General features: G+C 44.2%; 1 protein-coding gene across 1 annotated transcript in view; it reads right to left on the reverse strand.

Moving 5' to 3' along the window:
* The window catches only part of CSGALNACT2 (chondroitin sulfate N-acetylgalactosaminyltransferase 2), a 69,257-nt gene extending 56,258 nt beyond the window's left edge, over positions 1–12,999 (reverse strand). The window contains exon 1 of the mRNA XM_034423450.3: positions 12,433–12,999. The gene's annotated coding sequence lies outside the window, so the exon portion shown is untranslated. The remainder of the gene's footprint in view (positions 1–12,432) is intronic.
* Positions 13,000–21,572: the final 8,573 nt, after the last annotated feature.

Here is a 21,572-nt window from a genome sequence, read left to right on the forward strand (position 1 = left end):
TCTCGCCTCCAGAAGTTGTGGGTGCTCCATCACTAGAGGTTTCTAAAAAGAGACTAGACAGCCATTTATCCAGAATGATATAGGGCAGGGGAGGGGTCAAACTCGATTTCATTGAGGGCTACATCAGGTTTGTGTTTGACCCTAGCCAGGATGGGTGTGCTCCGCATGATGTCATTTGTGTTGGGGGGCACCTGTGGTGGCCCCAGTGCTCTGCCAGAGAAAATGGGCTCCTGAGCTCCGTTTTCAGCTGGGACGGCCTCCTGAAACCCTCTGCTAGTGAAAATGGAGCTCGGGAGGTCTGCGCACAGCCCTCACAAGCTCCGTTTTTACTGGCAGAGGCATCGTGGGCCGGTCCTTCACTATTTCCAGGGCAGCACTGTGGGCCAGATCTACCATGTTTCCCCAAAAATAAGACATCCCCTGATAATAAGTCCTCCCCCTAAAATAAACCCTCCTCCAAAAATAAGCCCTCCCCTGAAAATAAGCCCTCCCCAAAAATATTTAAACACATTCACAGCCGTTCCCCACCATTTCCTCTGGTGAGGGTTAGGGAGATAGAGCTGGAAATCTGGTAAGACAGCAAGAGCAGCTCCGTCTTGCTCCATGCGCCCCCAAATAATAAGACCTCCCTGAAAATAAGGGCAAGTGCTTATTTTGGGGTTCAAAAAAATATAATCTTATTTTCAGGGAAACACGGTAAGCATCCCACAGGCCAGATCCGGCCCCCAGGCCTTGAGTTTGACACCCCTGGTATAGGGGGTTGGACTACAAGACCTCCAAGGTCCCTTCTAACCCTGTTATTCTATATTCTGAACCACTAATGTCTTCTGAAAGGGTGTTTTCCCCACCCTACTAAATGCTTCTTTTACACAAAGCAAAAAGCCTGCTTTGTCACTAAACGATTTCCTGTTTTAGCAAACATTCATTGAGTAATTCTTGGGCACCCCTCCACCAACTGCAATCGGATCAGCTATCAGACCAGAGCGATCCATGGAAAACCGCCCACCTTAATAGCAACAGAGTGCTGTGAACACATAGGAACCTTACCAGTCCGTTCAAAGGCGTGAAGTTCTAACTTCCTTCCGAAAGGGAAACGCCGAGAGAACAAAAATGGTGTGCCCAAATCTTTGATTAAGCAAACAAGAGGGTCTCAATTCTCACGAGTTTGGGAAACATTGGAGGGGGTCCTTGACTTACGACCACAATGGAGCCTAGGATGTATGTCTCTCAGTGAGAAATTTGTTCAGTGGGTTTTGTCCAGTGATGGGATTCAAGTAATTTAACAACCGGTTCTCTGCCCTAATAATTTTTTCCAACAACCAGTTCGCCAAACTGCTCAGAAAGTTAACAACCGGTTCTCCCGAAGTGGTGCATACTGGCTGAATCCCACCACTGGTTTTGTCTCATTTTACGGCTTCTCTTGCCGAAGTTCTTAAGCGAATCACTGCAGGTGTGAAATAAAGGTGTTTAATTTGGAACCCGGTTGTGAAGTGAATCTGGCTTCCCTGTGAACTTTGCTGGGCAGAAGGTCGCAAAAGCGGATCACGTGGCCACGGGACACCGCAACCGTCATAAAAGAGCCTTGGTAGTACAGTGGTCTAAGGCACCCTGTTATTAAGCTGGTTATTAAGACCAGCTGCCTGCAATTACTGCAGGTTCGAATCTCGCCAAGGCTCAAGGTTGACTCAGCCTTCCATCCTTTCTAAGGTAGGTAAATTGAGGACCCAGTTTGTGGGGGCAATAAGCTGACTTTGTATAAATATACAAAAGGATGAAGGCTATTGCTGAGTACATTGTAAGCCGCCCTGAGTCTCCGGAGAAGGGCAGCATATAAATCAAATTAAAAAAAAAAAGTGAACCAGCTGCCCAGGTGTCCGAATGTAAATCGCGTGACCACGAGGACGCTGCAAGGGGCATTAAGTGTGAAACATGGTCATCAGTTGTCGTTTTCAGTGCTGTTGTAACGTCGGTCACTAAACAAACTGTTGTAAGTCGAGGACTGATTGTTACGGGTTCCACCACCTTTTAAGTAGGACCCAATCGGCAGAATCAAAAGATTACGTCTGGATTGAATTGTATCAATCGCACTGCCGTTTAGCTGGCGTGCAGATGCCTGTTTAAATCCCCTGAAGGAAGACCGAAACGTGGACACACTCCTCACACAAAAACAGATGTTTGGAGAGAACTAGGCTACAATCCAACCTTCCTGAAATGTTTTATTCATGTCTTCTCCTTCTACACTACAGGGACATACATGCAAATGTTTTGAATGAAGCAAACTGCAAAAAAACAAACAAACCCAAAACAGCCGGACCTCTCCTTGTCTTGATTGAAGCAACCCTTTTCTATTCCTGGCGAGTGTTTCTGCTTTCGTTCCAGCTCTCCTCATGGGCTAGCTTAACTTCTGCTTTCTGGGCGAAAGCTTGAATCGCCAAAATGCCTGGGGGTTTGGGGATAGCCTCTTACGGTAATCTCAACCAGATCAGCCCTAGCTTAACTCTTTCAAGATCAGCCGAGTCCAGAGAGGAGAGAAGAGGATGGGATAGGATAGGGAATAGGATAGGGAGTAGGAAATAGAGTAGAAAATAGAGTAGGGGATAGGATAGGATAGGATAGGATAGGATAGGATAGGATAGGATAGGATAGGATAGGATAGGATAGGACAGGATAGGATGGGATGGGATGGGATGGAATGGGATAGGATAGGATAGGATAGGATAGGGGAAGGAAGGGGAGGGGATAGGGAACAGGAAATAGAGTAGAAAATAAAGTAAGGAATAGGATAGGATAGGAAAGAATAGAGAATAGGATAGGATAGGATAGGATAGGATAGGTAATAGGATAGGATAGGATAGGATAAGGGATAGGATAGGAGAGAATAGAGAATAGAGAATAGAGAATAGAGAATAGAGAATAGAGAATAGAGAATAGTATAGTATAGTATAGTATAGTATAGGATAGGATAGGATAGGATAGGATAGGATAGGATAGGATAGGATAGGATAGGATAGGATAGGATAGGTAATAGGATAGGATAGGACAGGATAGGACAGGATAGGATAGGATAGGTAATAGGATAGGATAGAATAAGGGATAGGATAGGAGAGAATAGAGAATAGGCTAGGCTAGGCCAGGACAGGCCAGGACAGAACAGGAATCTGGAAGTGACCTTGAGGGTCTTCTAGTCGAACCCCCTGATGAAGCAGGAGACTATACTATTTCAGATAAATCTCTGTCCAGTCTCTTCTGAAAAACCTCCAATGATGAAGCACCCACAACATCTGGAGGCAAGTTGTTCCACTGGTTAATTGTCCTCGCTGTTAATTGTCCCCTTAATTCTAGGTTGCTTCTCTCCCTGATTAGTTTCCAATCATTGTTTCTTGTCCTTCTGGTGCTTTGCAAAATAAATTGACCTCGACTTACAACCACAACTGAGCCCAAAATTCCTGCTGCTATGCGGGGGAGTTGTTAAGTGAGCTCTGCCCCCTTTTACCACCTTTCTTGCCTCCGTTGTTAAGTGAATCACAACACTTGTTTAGCTAGTCACACGTTTTGTTAAGCGAATCTGGCTTCCCCACTGATTTTGCTTTTCAGAAGGTTGAAAAAGGCGATTTCATGCCCGCGGGTCTCTGCAACCATCATCAATGGTCATAAGTATGAAAAATGGTCATAATGATCTATTTTTCAGTGCCATTGTAAAAACGGTCACTAAATGAACAGTATCTCAGCCTTAGAAACAAAGCAATGACAAACTTACTTTTGAAAATCTTGGCTAAGAAAGCTGCAGGGACTTGTCCAGACATGAGCGAATGGAAGGAAAAAAATAATAATTCCAGAGAATATTACAAAGTGGTAGACTTTGTGGAAAATAAAACAAGGTTTTTTTAAAAAAATTCCATAGATGGATTTTCAGTCAAAAAAAAAACTAGCCATAGCAATTTCAGCCTTCAACTTTCCTTCAACGCATCCATTTTATTCTTTTATTATAACAATGATCCAAGCAGGAAAGTTCTAAAATAAGTGCTGCGGGGTTTTTTTCCAAAAGAAAATTGTAACAATCAGAACTGGCTAAAATGTTTCCCCCCCCCTTTTTTTTTTCATATTTTTGTAACATTGATGTTATTTTTGGTGAAACATAAAATGCAAAATTGTATTCAGTTCCGACTTAAACTGAAAATGTTTTGTAAACATACATCAAACCTTGGCAACATTTTCATACGGGGTGGATAAAAATTGATGATTTTTAAAAAAATAAAAAGTAAAAAAACTTCGGATTTAAAAAGAAATTAAATTGGATTTTTTTAAATTTAGATCGGATTTTTAAAATATATTTTTACCAAATTTATTTTAATGAAATGCTTTTGGAGTAAAAATCTATCCAGAGATAGTTTTCTATTTAAGATACATTCATAATTTAGTTTATTCAGCATGAAATGGAGCTCCATTATGTAGCATGAGGCTGTATATTCTGCGATATTGGGACTGTCCGGTGAGTCAACAGCGGGTCAGAGGAGGAGCCGCTGTGGGACAGAGATGACAGTTTCTCTTTAAAAATTATGATTTAAATCAAGATGATTTAAATCAAGCCTTTTTATGAGTAATAATTCATTACGAGTAATGAATCATGATTCAACTCTGTTTTTATAAGGCTTTAATATCATCGTATCCTCTGCCACCTTCTACAGCTTCATCGCTTTTATACAGCAAGTCCTTGAGATATGACCATAATGGAGCCTGTCCATTATGGTCGTGTGTCATGGCAAAGTCACTGGAAAAAAGTGACTTATGTCCACTTTTCACCCTTATAACCGTTGCAGCATTCCCATGGTCACATAATCCAAATTCAAACACTCAGCAACCGACTATGATGGCCGCAGAGTCGTGGGGGGGGGGGGTTTGTCACGCTGCCAAGCTGTCTCAGGAATTCTGGGAGTTGAAGTCCACAGGTTGTAAAAGAGCCACAATTGCCCACCCCTGCAATAGGGGAAGCCTATTGCAGTTTAATAACCTTGTGACTAACTGAACAACTGCTAAGTGATTCACTTAGCAACGATGGCAAGACAGGTCATAAAATGGGACAAAGCTCACTTAACCGAGGTGCAGCAGTTGGAACGCAGTATCGGAGGTTAATTCTGCCATCTGATTGTTGGGCTGATGATGGAGCCCAAAATTTACGTTGCTAAGTGAGAAATTTATTAAGTGGGTTTTGCCCCCACTTAGTCACACGGCTGTTAAGTGAATCTGGTTTCCCATGGGCTTTGCTGGTGAGCACGTGACCCCGTCATAAATGTGAGTCAGTTGTCAAGCATCCGAATGTCATTCTCGTGCCAAACATTCCCTTTTTTCAGTGCCGTTGTAACTTCAAACGGTCACTAAGTGAATTGTTGTAAACCGAGGACTACCTATACTGTATCCCAAGCATTTTGGATTCAGCGCAAAAGGATCTTTTCATAAGCCAGGAGCTACTCTTCTAAATAGATCTCTCCCTTTACTCTTGCGGGAGAACAACCCACTTATGATGGAGAAGGAATTAAACTTTTAACTCTTCTATGTTCTTCCTTTTTTTTAAAAAAAAAAATATTTAACAAAGACAGCACCGCAGCCTCTGCTTAGTTCGAACAACAACACAGCTGGAAGGAAGGTTGTGGGAAGGAGATTTAAGGCACAAAACTATGTTAATTACTATTATTGCATTTTCAAAATAGAGACATATTGCCGAGGGAGGCCTGGCTACAGCCTATTGTATGGTGGCCATACAGTTCTCCGAACAGCAAGGAAAATGTCGCATCAGGTGCAGCCTCTTCTGATAGAAAAGTCATGGAGAAAGAAAAAGAAAGAAGGAAGGAAGGAAGGAAGGAAGGAAGGAAGGGGGAGGGAGAGAGAGAAAGAGAGAGAGAAAGGGAGAAAGAGAGAGAGAGAAAGGGAGAGAGAGGGGGAGACAGAGAAAGAAAGAAAGAAAGAAAGAAAGAAAGAAAGAAAGAAGATGGAGAGAAAGGGAGAGAGGGGGAGAGAGAAAGAAAGAAAGAGGGAGGGAGAAAGAGAGAAAGGGAGAGGGAGGGAGAGGGAGAGAGAGGGAGAGAAAAAGAAAGAGAGAGAGAGAGAGAAAGAAAAAAAGAAAGAAAAAGAAAGAAAGAAAGAAAGAAAGAAAGAAAGAAAGAAAGAAAGAAAGAAAGAAAGAAAGAAAGCGAAGGGAAGGGAAGGGAGAGGAGAGGAGAGGAGAGGAGAGGAGAGGAGAGGAGAGGAAAGGAAAGGAAAGGAAAGGAAAGGAAAGGAAAGGAAAGGAAAGGAAAGGAAAGGAAAGGAAAGGAAAGGAAAATGAAAGAAATCGAATTTTGACCCAGTCCCATTATCCTACACACCTTCCAAGTGACAGGAGACTTTTTAGGCATAGCACAAGAGGAAATGAGAATGTTTCCTATTTCCTTTGGCTTCCCAAATTCTCCATCCGTTCAAGAACTGTTTGCTAACAGAGACCATTGGCTCCAATCTTGCACTTTCATTTTTATGGTGCAGGGTAATTAGCAGCTGGCATTTAGATATTTCACATTAAATATTTACAACAAACCCCTGATGGTTAAGGGAGCAGGGAAGGCAGGCCCAAGGCAATTGAAGGAGCTCACGTCCACTGGGACAGGCAAGGATTCCCCAGCATCAAGAGTTCAGAGGATCAAGTAATCCCAGTTCAACTGGGCCACCTTTGAAAGCTTCATGGCCCTCACATAATGCAACAAGACCAGGAACAATCTTAGATAGATAGATAGATAGATAGATAGATAGATAGATAGATAGATAGATAGATAGATAGATAGATATAGACAGACAGACACAGAGAAACAGACACAGACAGAGAGAGAGACAGACAGAGAGAGAGAGAGACAGACAGACAGAGACAGAAAGAGAGATAGATAGATAGATAGATAGATAGATAGAAATAGACAGACAGAGACAGACAGACAGAGACAGAAAGAGATAGATAGATAGATAGATAGATAGATAGATAGATAGATAGATAGATAGATAGATATAGATAGACAGACAGAGACAGACAGACAGACAGACAGACAGAGACAGACAGACAGAGAAAGATGATAGATAGATGATAGATAGATAGATAGATAGATAGATAGATAGATAGATAGATAGATAGATAGATAGATAGGCAGGCAGGCAGGCAGGCAGGCAGGCAGGCAGGCAGGCAGAGAAACAGACAGATAGACAGAGAGAAAGATAGATAGATATAGATAGACAGGCAGACAGAGAAACAGACAGACAGAGAGAGAGAGAGAGAAAGAGATAAGATAGATAGATAGATAGATAGATAGATAGATAGATAGATAGATAGATAGATACAGACAGAGAAACAGACAGACAGAGACAGACAGACAGACAGAGAAAGATGATAGATGATAGATAGATAGATAGATAGATAGATAGATAGATAGATAGATAGATAGATAGATAGATAGATAGATAGATAGATAGGCAGGCAGGCAGGCAGGCAGGCAGGCAGGCAGGCAGGCAGGCAGAGAAACAGACAGAGAGAGAGAGAGAAAGAGATAAGATAGAGAGAGAGAGAGAGAGAGAGAGACAGACAGACAGACACACAGACAGACAGACAAACACAGACAGAGAGATAGATAGATAGATAGATAGATAGATAGATAGAGATAGAGATAGACAGACAGAGAAACAGACAGAGACAGACAGACAAACAGACAGACACAGACACATACATACATACATGTACTATACTATACTATACTATACTATACTATACTATACTATACTATAGAGAGAGAGAGACAGACAGACAGAGATAGAGATACCGGTAGATAGATAGATAAAATCAACTGCATGATGTATCTAGTGTCACCCTGAGCAAACACAACCTCTTATTAACAAACCACTTACCGTCTAAAGAAACCAATCAAAAAACACAGTTGGTCCTCGACTTACGACCTTCACCGAGCCCCAAATTTCCATCCGCTAAGCAAGACATCTGGCCTCTTAAGGGAATTTGGCATCGTTTTACGACCTTCCTTGTTGTTCAGTGAATCACCGGACTTCTTAAGTGAGAAACAGGGCCGGCTTCCCCCATTGACTTGGCTTGTGTCAGAAGGTGGCAAAAGGAGATCGATCACGTGATACACATACACCCTGGCGGACAAGGCGACCGTCGTAAATGTGGAGTCCGCTGCCAAGCGTCTGAATTTTGATGATGTGACCGCAGGGAGACACTGTGACGGTCGTTAAGTGTGAAAAACGGTCACGGGTCGTTTTTTTCAGGGCCAATGTAAGTTCGAACAGTAGCTAAAGGAACTGTTGTAAGAGAGGAAATCTGCTAAGAAGAAAAAGCTATTTGAAGGGGCAGAACATGAAAGCAAAAGGCAAGGGAGAAATAGGTTCGAACTTCCGTTAAATACTGACAGTCCTCCTCTTACAACAGTTCGTTTAGTGACCATTCAAAGTTACAATGGCACTAAGGTTTATTAATATGGATAAGCAAATATTATTATGATTATCAATGCTAGGAACATTGTTAGTATTACTATTATCATTTCTCAAAAATAGCTGTACCCAGTTATTGTTATATGTTTACAAAATGCTTACAAAATATTACAACATATTGTTATATGTTTACAAATATATGTTTACAAAAAAATATCAATAAAATATATTAAAAAAACAAAAACAAACTTACAACGGCACTGAAAAAAGTGACTTACAACCGTTTTTTCAGAGTTACGACCTTTGCAGCATCCCGATGATCGTGTGATCCAAATTCAGATGCTTGGCAACTGGTTAGCACTTACGACGGTTTCTATGTTCGGGGGGGAGTCACGTGACACACACACCCCTTTTGAGACCTTCTGACAAGCCAAGTCGATGGGGAACCCAGATTCACTTAACAACTGTGTTAACTTACTTATCCACTCACGACTACGGCAAGAAAAAGTGGGGCAAAACTCACTGAACAAACGTTTCGCTTCCCAACAGAAATGTTGGGCTCAGTCGCGGTCGTAAGTCGAGGACTACCTGCATAACGGTCACACAAAAAAGGCGGGAAGAGAACATGTGGATTACAAGGATCTAGCACAGGTGTCAGCAACCTGTGGCTCCGGAGCCGCATGCAGCTCTTTGGGCCCTCTGCTGTGGCTCCCTGTCCGGTGATCCCACCCCTCGCCCTCCCCTCCCAGTCACCCCTCGCCTGGCCTGAGAAGGTAAGGGCAATGGCAGGGGATGGAGAAGCAGCCGGGGCAAAGACAGAGAGAAACAGAGAGGGGGGCAGGGAAGAGGGAGAGAGAGAGAGAAAGAGACGTCAAAAGGGTTTTGTGGTTCCCAGGTTTTTTTAACAACCAGTTCTCTGCCCTAATGACCAGCTGGGTAGGCGTGGCTGGGGAGGTCATGTGACTGGTGGAAGTGAGTGACATCGAGCCCACCCAGGTTTTGTGGCTCCCGGTGTTTTCTTTTCTGTGGGAAACAGGTCCAAATGGCTCTTCGAGTGTTTAAGGTTGCAGACCCCCTGATCTAGCAGAATGAGTGACGCTGTTTCCCTAAAAGTTTACAAGATCTGGCCCCTCCAGCAGCGATCCCACCCAGGAATAATGCTAATTATTTCACTTGGGGCTGAGGCTGGGCTAGAAATAATAAGCCCTTATAATATACATTAACCTCTGAATCACAGGGAGCCTCCAAGATTGTAATATAAGCATTGCCCACTCGGGAATTTTTTTGCAAAGGAGCTTTAAAAAAAACAGAAAACCTCAAGCCAAGTTTTGACGGAGTTCCCACTCCGCCAGCGTAAATCTTGTTTTTTAAAAAATTGTGACACCCCCTTCACCCCACCCCCCCAAGTTGCCTTAAGCTGCCCCTAGTAAGAAAAGCAAGACTGCAAGGAGCTGCAACCTACAATTTAGCAAAGAAGTAAAAACAAAAACCCCAAGCAACTTCCAGCTGGTTATGGGAAAAATCTCCACCCTGCGAGGTTTTGTTTTGGAAAAAAATAAAAATATATATTTTTTTAAAAAATCCAATTTTTGGAATAAACACCCAAGTGTGACCCACAAGCAGCACAGACGAAATTTGCAGGAAAGAAACAAAAAATGCCTCTTTGCTGGACTTTGGTTTCCAGCTCTATGCCGCTTCCTTACTAGCAACGTAAGTGGTCCTACTTCAGTGGTCGGTTTAGAGGGGCTGTGCATAAGTGCACTAACGTGCCGATGGTCCCTGTCACTGTATTTTTAGTCTTTTATTCTTGTTCTCGTATTTGTTGACAAATTCTAATAAATCAATCAATAAACAAACGTGGAAGTGGTGCCAATTCACAACACAACCGGCTTCACACAACATGCTGCTTAACTAATCGGGTTAGAGCTTCATCGCCAACAGGTTCAGCTCGGTATTAATCTGGGCGATTTACAGGGCCAGTTCAGAAGCAGCACAAACCCAACCCACAACCTTCACAATTTGGGTCTACACACCACCCAAGCTTGTCTCTTGCCTCCCTGTACAACACAAAAGTCCACGAAAGTCTCTTCCCCTGCAAAGCAGGAGCTGAGAGGGGGTGAGGGAGCTGACAACTGCATCCCTTCTTCCAAATTCAGACATCTCCCAGCTGGCCAGCTTTTAGGGAAAGCTTGTTTTCAAGGAGGACAAAAAAAAAAGAAAAAAGAAAAAAGAAAAGAAAAATGCTCTCCCAGCAAGAAATGCTTCAAGGAAAATGAAAGGATATATCCAGAGCAAAGAGGAGAAGGGGAATGAATCGGTGAGCTGGGAGGGAGGGAGGGAAGGAGGAAGAAAGGAAGGAAGGAAGGAAAGGAAAGGAGGGAGGAAAGGAAGAGAGGAAGAAAGGAAGGAAGAGAAGGAGGAAAGGAAGGGAGGAAGGAAAGGAGGGAGGAAAGGAAGGGAGGAGGAAGGAAAGGAGGGAGGAAAGGAAGGGAGAAAGGAAAGGAAGGGAGGAGGGAGGAAAGGAAGGGAGGAAGGAAAGGAGGGAGGAAAGAAGGAAAGGATGCAGAAAGGAAAGAAGGAGGGAGGGATGGGGAAGGAAGGAAGGAAAGGAAGGAGGAAAGGAAGAGAGGAAGAAAGGAAGGAAGAGGAGGAGGAAAGGAAGGGAGGAAGGAAAGGAGGGAGGAAAGGAAGGGAGGAGGGAGGAAAGGAGGGAGGAAAGGAAGGGAGAAAGGAAAGGAGGGAGGAAAGGAAGGGAGGAGGGAGGAAAGGAAGAAGGGAGAAAAGGAGGGAGGAAAGGAAAGGGGGGAGGAAAGGAGGGAGGAAAGGAAAGGAGGGAGGAAAGGAGGGAGGAAGGAAAGGAAGGAGGAAAGGAAGGAAGGAAAGGAAGGAAAGAAGGAGGAAGGGAGGAAGGAAGGAAAGGAGGAAGGAAGGGAAGGAAGGAAGGAAAGGAGAGAGGGGGTTATTTGCGGTTCAGACATGGGCCGTTCACCTACACGCGCAAGGCTGGGATCGTGTGAACAGGCTTCCCACCCAGCAAACACAGTGGAGGGAGAGATGAGAAGCCTCTCACTAATGCAGTAAGCCCAATTGGGGAACGGGGTGGGGGGGGATCCGGGCGTGGAGGTTTGGGGCAGGGAAGGGAAGGATGGGGAGGGGAGGGAGGAAGGGAGAAGAGGAAGGAAGGAGGAGAGAGAGAGAGAGGAAAGGAAGCAGAGAGAGGGAGGGAGGCAAGAAGAGAAATGGAAGAAGGGAGCAGAGAGAGAGAGAGAGAGGGAAGGAAGGAGGGAGGGAAGGAAGGAAGGAAAGAAGAGAGAGAGAGAGAGAGAGGAAAGAACGAAGGAGAGAAAGGGAGGAAGGAAGGGAGAGACGGGAAGAAGGTGGAAGGAAGGAGAGGGGGGAAAGAAGCAGAGGGAGGGAGGGAGGAAAGAAGAAGAGAGAAATGGGAGAAGGAAGCAGAGAGAGAGAGAGAGAAAAAGAAGGAGGGAGGGGAGGACGGCGGAGAGAGGGAGGGTGGGAAGAAGAAGAGAAATGGAAGAAGGAAGCAGAGAGAGAGAGGGAGGGAGGGAAGAAGGAAGGAAGGAAAGAAGAGAGAGAGAGAGGGAAGAAAGAAGGAGAGAAAGGGAGGGAGAGACGGGAGGAAGGTGGAAGGAAGGAGAGGGGGGAAAAGAAGCAGAGAGAGGGAGGGAGGAAAGAAGAAGAGAGAAATGGGAGAAGGAAGCAGAGAGAGAGAGAGAGAGAGGAGGGAGGGGAGGACGTCGGAGAAAGGGAGGGTGGGAAGAAGAAGAGAAATGAAAGAAGGAAGCAGAGAGAGAGAGGGAGAGGGAGGGAAGAAGGAAGGAAGGAAGGAAAGAAGAGAGAGAGAGAGAAGAAAGAACGAAGGAGAGGAGGGAGGGAGGGGAGGATAGCGGAAGGAAGGAAGGAAGGAAGAGATTACAAGGGACTCCCTCCTCCTCCCTCGCCCAGCCCCGAAGGAGCCCGCCTTACCTCCGCCTCGCTGCAACCCCGCCGCGCAGCCGGCAAGCAACGTTTCCTGCGCGTCCAGCCAGCCAGCCTGCCTGCCTGCCAGCCCGCCCGGCATCCAGCGGGGCCCGGCCTGGCCTGGCCTCCCAGCGGGGCCGCCCCTTCCAGCGGCAGCGCCCAGGAGGCGGGCAAGGCTTTGGCGGCGCCCCGCCCGCCCGGCTGGGCTGCGGAGGCGGGCGGAGAGGCCGGCGGGGGGGGGGGGGGAGGTCGGCAGGGAAGACGGGGCGCTCCACCCGCCGGCGCCGGAGCTTCAGGCTGCGGGCGGCGCGAGTGACATCATCCCCGGCCGGGGCTGAGCGGCCGAAGCTCCTCCTGGCTGGCCCCGCGGAGCGCTGGCAGGCGGGGAGTGGCCCGCGAAGTCCCCCGCCGAGACCGGCCACGGCTGGCCAAGTCCCCGCTGCTTTTTAGGCGAAGGCCCGGAGGAGGGATGGAGCGCCGTTATACGGGAGGTCCTCGGCTTACAGCCAAACTCGTGTTGCTAAGCGAGACATTGGGTCAGGGAGGTTTGCCGAGGCTGCCAAGCCACTCCCTGCGGCGTTCAGTCCCACGGTCGTTAAGTGAAATGGGCTCCCCCCTCCTCCACATGGACTTGGCTGCTCAGAAGGTCGCAAAAGGGGAAATCACACACACACACACACACACACACACACACACACACAACGGGGACACTGCAAATTGTCATAACTGTGAGTCGGTGGCCAAGCGTTGACATTTTTGACCCGCGTGACCGTTGGGAGGAGGGGCGGAATGCTGCAACGGTGGTAAAGTGTGGAAAAACGGCCCCAAGTCACTTGTTTTTCAGCGCCGCTGTGTAACTTTGAACGGTCGCTAAATGAACCGTTGTAAGTCAAGGACTGTATTTGCCCTTACACCTTCGCCCGGGGGGGGGGTCGGTTTCAAGACGTGCGGGGGACTGCATGATGACTTAACATTTCCCTCTCCTTGCTTGCGTCTGTCTCTGAGTCAAAATCGCACGCAGACACACACACACCCCTAAATTTCTGTTGCTAAGTGAGTTTTGCCCCTTATGGTCAAAACCCTCTTTTATGTGAAGTAAACTGTCTGTTAAGATACAATAGAATGTGTGTGGGGGGCGGGGGGTTCCCTCCTTTGATTTAATTTCATTCAAAAATCCTTGCTTAGAACGCAGTTGTACACAATTGTGTACTGTGTGAAAACAGGAAATAAAACTTCTGCAACGCAGGTAATCCTCCACTTACAACCACAACGGAGGCCCAAATTTCTGTTGCTATGTGCAATGTATGTTAAGTGAGGTTTGCCCCATCTTACGCACCTTCCTTGCCAACATTGTTAAGCAAATCTCTGCGGTCGTTAAATTAGTATTAATGGCTAAACAATCTGGATTCCCCATTGACTTTGCTTGTCACCCCAACACACTGCAACCATCCTAAGTACATGCCAGTTGCCAAGGATCTGAATTTTGACGGCGTGACCATGGCCCTTAAGTATGAAAAACGGTTGTAAATCACGTTTTTCCAGTGCCGTTGTAACTTCAAACGTTCGTTAAATGAATGGCTTTTCAGCTGAGGATTCTCTGTATTGCCTGGTTGGGTAGGTCTGCTCTGTGCTTTTTCATCACAGCCATCAGTTGGGAGTCCGTGTAAATCGCTACTCCTGGGTTTTCCAACATTCTGGTTGTGCAACCATGCATATTTTTTTTTTTAATTTGATTTATATGCTGCCCTTCTCCGGAGACTCAGGGCGGCTTGCAATGCGTTAAGCAATAGCCTTCATACTTTTGTATATTTATACAAAGTCAGCTTATTGCCCCCACAAACTGGGTCCTCAATTTACCTACCTTAGAAAGGATGGAAGGCTGAGTCAACCTTGAGCCTTGGCGAGATTCGAACCTGCAGTAATTGCAAGCAGCTGATGTTAATAACAGGCTGTTAGTCTGCTGCACCACCAGGCTCTTTCTTTTTTTTAAAATAAAAAAAAAACATTTAAAAAAACATTTAATAAAAAAAAAAGAAAACCATCAAGTAGTTTTCAGAGAAGAGCAACTAAGATGATCAAAGGCCTGGAGACTAAAACATATGAAAAACGGCTGCAGGATTTGGGTTTGGCTAGTCTAAAGAAAAGAAGAATTAGGAGTGACGTGATAGCAGTCTCCCAATATTTGAGGAGCTGCCACAAAGAAAGACGGGGGGGGGGCAAATTATTCTCCAAAGCACCAGAAAGCAAGACAAGAAACAATGGTTGGAAAGTAACCAAAGAGAGAAGCAACCTGGAATTAAGGAGAAACGTCCTAACAGTAAGGACAATTAACCAGTGGAACAGCTGGCCTTCAGAAATCGTGGGCGCTCCATCACTGGAGGTTTTTAAAAAGAGTCTAGATAGTCACTTATCTGAAATAGTATAGGTCAGTGATGGCTAACCTTTCCCGGACCGAGTCCCAAATCCCCAAAATGCAATGCGCGTACAACCCCGTGCATGCGCCCTGTCCACCACACATGTGCATGCACACGTGCGGGGCCTGGGTGGATGAAAACCTAGCTTGCTCGGGTATCTTGGCTTCCAATATATCATGTGAACTCAGAAAATGAAGTAATTCACTAAACAAGGAAGTGGTTTGCTGTGTATGCCATCATAGGCAAAGTAAGATAGTTGTGGTGTAAGTAGATGGGTATAATAACTGAACCAAACATCAGTTAGATTCTTGCTTTGAACAGGAACATAATCGACTTCCTTATACTGAAATGTAGAGTGCGTCAGAGGGGGCAGCCTGTCAGAGTGATTGATGGAATATTGACACGATTTGGGCTTGGCCTTCCATAGTCAAATTTTTGCCTGGTATTTTATTCTCTCCTCTATTTTCTTTCTTACGTTCACTCTTCTTATTTTCTTTGCTTCTTTTCTAATAGTTGTCTTGCTTTTTATCCCGTTACAATTTCTTAAATAAAAATTATATAGTTTTATTTTATGAACACCGATCAATATTAACTGTGCACCTAAGGTTTAATACTATATTCAAAACCTCAATTGTTTTCTATTAGTGGGGAAGTGTATTTCCTTTTGCTTTTATTTTTTGTATTTTGTATGTGTAGATATGTGTGTGTGTGTGTGTGTGTGTGTGTGTGTGTGTGTGTTTAGTTTATTCTGATAATTTTACTTAAAAATCAACAGGGCTATCCAAAGTAGTAGGGGATGTCCATCCTAATGAATCATCACAATGACAGTTGGGTAGCAGAATAAATTGCTAGTGTGCAAACCCTGTTTGCAAGTGCAAACAATGATAATCCCATTAATAGCTTTAGTCATCCTTGGAAAGTTGTTAACTGATAATCTGACAAAGGACAACGTGATTCACAGCTATTCTGCGTAGGAATTTTCTGCCTCCCATTCTGTTCCGTTAAAGACTTTGTTGGAAAATTGTATGTCGGTCTATCATGCTGGGGGATTTTTGTATGGATACAAAGCATGGACAACTGTCAAAAGTGACAATCAATTGAACCTTTGAGCCTTTGAAATGTGGATATAGAGCATTAGTCACAATGGCACAAGTTGAATGTGTACAAAATGAGAGAATCCTCCACAGAACAGGTGAAAAGAGGCTAAATTGTAATTTCATCAAAAAAAGAATGAGAATGTTTAGGACATGTAATACCCAGGGGTGAAATCCAGCAGGTTCTGACAGGTTCTGGAGAACTGTTAGCGGAAATTTTGAGTAGTTCGGAGAACCGGCAAATACTACCTCTGGGCTGGCCCCAAAGTGGGGTGAAAATGGAGATTTTGCAATATCCTTCCCCCAGGAGTGGGGAGGGAATGGGGATTTTGCAGTATCCTTCCTCTGCCACACCCACCAAGCCATACCATGTCCACCAAGCCACGTCCACAGAACCGGTAGTAAAAAAATTTGGATTTTACCACTGGTAACACTCAACACTTAAATTAATTACGGAAGGAAATATTCAGAGTAAATATATCCTGGTTGGAAGGGGAAAAAAATCTAGGTGAACGGTTTGGCAAAAATGCAACATCCTTGTTTTGCACAAGATCATCAAAAGAACAAAGAACAGCGATGGCTGCCAAGGTTCAGGATGAGATGATGCTTGCAAACAATATTATAAAATCGCCCCCAGGCATGAAAAGCAAAGGAGGAGCATTTCATGCTAATTAGTTGTGGCATCATTCAGCCTTACAGGAGCATGAGATGTCCACATCTCCAAGGTCTTACTTGCTCAGGATTGCAACACAAAGTAGTTCAGTTGATTTTGTGTTGTCGATAGAATTGCCACCGTATCCTAGGTTAAGAGGCCGGAGAAGTCATTTGCAGCCACTCCGTGTTCATTTTCCTCTTGGGCGGCAGAAACTGAATGGGGAAAATGTTTCCTCAAGACTCTGTCAAGGACCTTGGAGTACTCATTTCTAAAGATCTAAGTGCCGGAGCCCACTGTAACAACATTGCCAAAAAGGCATTAAGAGTTGTTAACTTAATCTTGCGTAACTTCTTCTCTGGTAATATTGTACCGTTAACTAGAGCATACAAAACATTTGCTAGACCAGTTCTTGAATACAGCTCATCTGTCTCGAACCCGCACTGCATATCGGATATAAATACAATCGAGAGAGTCCAGAGATATTTTACGAGAGGAGTCCTCCATTCTTCTACCCGCAATAAAATACCTTATGCCACCAGACTCCAAATTTTGGGCTTAGACAACTTAGAACTACGCCGACTTCAGTTTGACCTAAGCATAGTACATAAAATTATCTGCCACAATGTCCTACCTGTCAATGACTACTTCAGCTTCAACCACAACAATATACAAGCAAATAATAGATACAAACTCAAGGAAAACCGCTCCAAACTCGATTGTAGAAAATACGACTTTAGCAACAGAGTGGTCAATGCCTGGAATGCACTACCTGACTCTGTGGTTTCTTCCCCAAACAAACCCCCAAAACTTTAACGTTAGACTATCTACTGTTGACCTCACCCCATTCCTAAGAGGCCTGTAAGGGGCATCATAAGCACACCAATGTGCCTACCGTCCCTGTCCTAATGTCCCTTTCTATTCGTATCCATCTCATGTATTCATAATCATGTCTATACTTATATCTGTTATCTAATACATGCTTGACAAAATAAATAAATAAATAAAATAAATAAAGACCAGAAGCCTTTGGGGCTTCCCCATCCGCACGACCTTCACTGGTTGTGAGTAGAGATGGAGAGGAACAGACAAACAGAAAAGGGACCGATTGTTCCTTGAACTGGACAAGCTTGAAGTCACTCCTGAGATGTGTGAAGGTCAATCAGTTTCCTTGAACTTCTCAAGAAAGCCATTACACAAGGCATGACAAAAACAGAACCAGAAGTTTTGTCAATAAGTATCTATGGAGATTCTCAAGCATCCAGGTCACGGTTGTCCCAAAGGTTCTTTTCCAAAAGACTTTTTTGGGGTTGTTGTTTTTTTCTGTTGAAAATATTTCATTTCTCCTCCAAGAAGCTTTTTCAGTTCTCAAAGGAAGCCAAGGGAAAAAAAACCCCAAGAAAGTGGAGTTGCTTTTTGGGAAAGCAGCTTTGGGACCTATTGTCAATAAGCAATCCCTTCAATGGTGACTTTGGGTCTACTACCACCCTGTCCTGACTGGCCTTGTCAAAGGAGTGAAGTCCTGACTACGGAGGAGAAAGAGGAAGAGGAAGAGGGGGAAGGAAGGGAGGGAGAGAGAGAGAGAGATGGTCTATTACACCCTGTCCTGACTGGCCTTGTTGAAGGAATGAAGTCCTGACTACAGAGTTGAGAGGGAGGGAGGGGGAGAGGGAGAGGGAAAGAGAGAGAGAGAGAGAGAATTGGCCAAGATAGATGGTCTTAAAGCAATTGGTGCTTAGATTTGCCAAGTCGTATTCAAACGGAGCATCTGGAGGCAACAGATCTGACTGAAAACATGAACATTTACAGATTAATAATAATAATTAAAAAATCCTCCTCCTCCAGCTTTTAGAATATGGCCGAGATTCAAGTCTCAAACCTTCCATATGGGAGTAACTTCAAGAAGAAATGCTTTGCTTCATCATCTCCTGGGACACCCACTTACCTGCTTCCATCACAAGCCTTTAGAAATTCATTTCCAGGCTATTTTGGGGAGAATTGCTTTCTCCTTTTGGAGAACATCTCTAACCTTAGCATCTTGAATAATCAGAGGGATGAATACAGTTATCTCTTGGAACTTGTAAGAGGATAATCCAGGCACCCAACTTTTGAATTGATTGTCGTTTTATCAGTGACCTTCTTCCCCTGTGGGCCACACCACTCCAGTTAAAGTATCCGTGTAAATTGATTATAAATCAGAATATCCTCTCTGTGTGCTGGCCCGCCAGCGGCCAGCGGAGCTGGTGGCAAACTCAGACAGTGAGGAGGTTGGGGAGGAACATGGGCCAGTCCTGGAGTCTGGGGAAGGTTCTGATGAGTGCTCTGCATCAGAGGCAGAGATGGGGCCAGGGCCGTTGGACAGTTATCAGCTGCCTTTGGAGTCGGATATCACTGGGGCAGAAGAACAGCTGGAGCCTGTTCCCGATGTGCGCATGCACAGAGCTGCCAGGAGAAAGGAACAGCTAAGGAACAAGGGTCGACTCGGGAGTACAGGTGGATGGTGAATGGCCCCTCCCATAAAGAATAAAGAGGAGCAAAGGGGAGGGGAGTTTGCAGGAGACAATTAGTTCAATTCATTAGGGTGAAGATCTGTTCCTGACTTCTTGCCAAGTAATTACTGCTACAGCGTGGTGTTTGGAAGATATCGGCCTGGCCGATCCCCAAGCCTGATAAAGGTCTGTAATGAAATCTCCTGAAAGACTGTTTGCCGGGACTTTGCTGGAGAGGAATTTCCCTTTAACCTAAATAAAAGAGGTTTTATCAGGACGAGGAGTCTGCTTCATGATCTTGGGAGGCCTAGGTCACAACACTCCCTGATGAGCCTCACAGTATCTCAATTCCTTCAGAAGGACAATCGGCCACCGCCCAGCTCTCTCTCATTCTCTCTCTCTATGACGCTATAACGACACTATAGAGCACTGCACACCAGAACAACTAGACACAAGAAGTTTTTTCCCGAACGCCATCACTCTGCTAAACAAATAATTCCCTCAACACTGTCAAACTATTTACTAAGTCTGCACTACTATTAATCTTCTCATTGTTCCCACCACCCATCTCCTTCCACTTATGACTGTATGACTGTAACTTTGTTGCTTGTATCCTTACGATTTATATTGATATTGTTTCCTGATTGCTTATTTGTACCCTATGACTATCATTAAGTGTTGTAACTTATGATTCTTGATGAACTATCTTTTCTTTTATATACACTGAAAGCACATGCACCAAGACAAATTCCTTGTGTGTCCAATCACACTTTTTTTTTTTTATTTATATCCCGCCCTTCTCCGAAGACTCAGGGCGGCTTACAATGTGCTCAGCAATAGCCTTCATCCTTTTGTATATTTATACAAAGTCAGCTTATTGCCCCCACAACTGGGTCCTCAATTTACCTACCTTAGAAAGGATGGAAGGTTGAGTCAACCTTGAGCCTTGGCGAGATTCGAACCCTGCAGTAATTGCAGGCAGCTGGTCTTAATAACCAGCTTAATAACAGGGTGCCTTAAACCCCTGTACTACCATTGGCTCACTTGGCCAATAAAGAATTCTATTCTATTCTATTCTTCTACTGTCTTCTGTACTACCAAGTCCCCTTAATTTCATCTCAAACTGCAACCTATCCGCAAACAGCTAACCTTTCTCTCTGTACTGTTAGTCTTCCTTTCTTTCCCCATTTCCTAGCACTTTGGCCTCAAAAAAAAAAAAAAAAAAGACCAAATCTACAAAATGGCCTTCTCTGGCTTCAAATTCACTCCGATTCTGCTTATCTGAGGATGGGGGATAGAAGAAGATTCCCTTAACGCCTACTTCCATATGGCGAAATATTTTTGCAGTCATGCCACATGCTACCCGCAGCTGTTTCTATGGTAGTGGGGTTTGTTTTGGACGAGGTTCCTCCGAAAATGTAAGGCTATCCGGCTGAAAGCAAGGCTACAATTTTTAATTTACAACCAGCGCTATGGTAACTGAACACATCTCGTCTGTTTACAAACACAAGACGCCAGGCTTGGGAAAGTTCAGCTGTTGTTGGCTATCTTTTTTTTTAAATAAAGGAGCCTCTCTTTTGAATATTTCACGAGTAGCCCTGAAAAAATGAATCAAGCTGGTCTTGAAGAAAGAGAATAGAGACACGTTTCAAAGCTAGACATATTCTCCATCCTAAAATGGAGTTAAACAAGAGAGCAGTATTTCTACAGACCACAGTAAGACTGTTGAAAAGAAATGGGAGAGTGGGGGGAACACCACAATTTCAAATTTAGTTAAGAGTGCAAAACTGTATTTATTGTGTTCTTTTTATTTTACTTTATTTATTTTGTCGAATACCTATTAGATAATATATATAAGTATAAGCATGAATTGAATACATAAAATGAATACAATTAAAGGAAACAAGAGTCGTAATATTATAGAGTGTGGAACAAACTGTATGATTGGTTAGAAAAAAGAAACCAAAATAATAATTTGGAATGTTAATTTAATTGGGTTAAAACTAGGAAGTGTAAATTACTGAATAGTGTTAACCAGATACTGATGGTTCTGTAAATAGATACTAATGTAAATATAAGTATATAGATGAACGATTGAATAAGAATAGAGAATATATATCCGTGTCGATACCGTAAGCTGTAAAATAATATATGATGTAAAGGAAAAATTAGGACAGGGATGGTAGGCACGCTGGAGCTCTTATGCACGCCCCTTACAGAACTCTTAGGAAAGGGGTGAGGTCAACAGTAGCCAGTCTAAGGTTAAAACTTTGGGGGTTTGGGGATGAAACCACAGAGTCAGGTAGTGCATTCCAGGCATTGACCAGTCTGTTGCTGAAGTCGTATTTTCTGCAATCGAGTTTGGAGCGGTTCACTTTAAGTTTGTATCTTATTGTGTGCTCGTGTATTGTTGTGGTTGAAGCTGAAGTAGTCACTGACAGGTAGGACATTGTAGCAGATAATTTTATGAGCTATCCTTAGGTCATACCGAAGGTGG

This window comes from Pantherophis guttatus, chromosome 6, assembly GCF_059756535.1.
Source record: "Pantherophis guttatus breed Tessera chromosome 6, ASM5975653v1, whole genome shotgun sequence".
In the NCBI taxonomy this organism is placed as follows: domain Eukaryota; kingdom Metazoa; phylum Chordata; class Lepidosauria; order Squamata; family Colubridae; genus Pantherophis; species Pantherophis guttatus.